Source organism: Propithecus coquereli, unplaced genomic scaffold (assembly GCF_000956105.1).
Source record: "Propithecus coquereli isolate 6110/MARCELLA unplaced genomic scaffold, Pcoq_1.0 Scaffold67, whole genome shotgun sequence".
Taxonomy (NCBI): domain Eukaryota; kingdom Metazoa; phylum Chordata; class Mammalia; order Primates; family Indriidae; genus Propithecus; species Propithecus coquereli.
This window is the reverse complement of record NW_012152729.1, coordinates 7,221,532-7,222,653: the sequence shown is the minus strand read 5'-3', so window position 1 is coordinate 7,222,653 and position 1,122 is coordinate 7,221,532.

The window sequence follows — 1,122 nt, the reverse complement described above, 5'->3', positions numbered from 1 at the left end:
CTCACCCAAGTGTGGGTTAAAGGCATGCTAAGTCAGGTCTTTTTGTGTGCCCATCACCAGAATAGTGTTCATTGTACCCAATAGTTAAGTTTTCACTCCTCATCCCTTCTTGGTTTCCAACATCTTTTACATCTGGTGATGCCAATATACACCCCCTGTTTTGCTCCCGCTTATTAGTGAGAACATGTGGTGTTTGTTTTTTCCATTCCTGAGATAATTCAATTAAGATAATGATTTCCAGTTCCATCAAATTTACTGTAAAAGACACTATTTCATTCCTTTTCATGGCTGAGTAGTACCCCATGGTGTGTGTGTCTATATAAACCATATATATTATTTATCCACTCATGAACTTATGGGTTGATTCCACATCTTTGGAATCCACTTAGTTTGATTCCACATCTTGGCAATTGTGAATTGTGTTGCAATAAACATTCAAGTGCAGGTGTCTTTTTGATAAAAAAGACTTCTTTTCCTTTGGGTAGATACCTAATAGTGGAATTGATGGTCAAATGGTAAGTCTACATTTATAGCTTTGAATTATCTCCATACTGTTTTCCAGAGAGGTTATACTAATTTGCAGTCCCACCAACAGTAAATAAGTGTTCCATTCTCTCTGCCTCCATGCCAACATCTGTTGTTCTTGACTTTTTTTTTAGTAATGGCCATTCTGAAAGGGGTAAGGTAGTAGCTCATCATGATTTTAATTTGCATTTCCTTGATGATTAGTGATGATGAGCTTTTTTCACATGTTTGTTGGCCATTTGTCTATATTCTTTTGAAAAACTTCTGTTCATGTCTTTTGCCCATTTTTTATAATTGAATTTTGTACTTACTATTTTGCATTATGTTTGAATAATTTAATAAATCATAGACTAGCTTCTGGCTTCAGGTATTTCCAATTTTCTCTCTCTCCCAATGCACACATACTTTGAGTGCTATTTCTCAGAAGATACATGCACATTAGGAAATGGCATTGGTCCCTGCACCTTTGGGTTATAATGTCAGGCCAGTCAGCAAAGTTTATGCGAGAAGTATTCCTGGAAGCTATTCCTACAATAGAAAGCCCAAACTAACCTAATTATATTCAGACATCATGGTAAATCACATAACTATATTCTG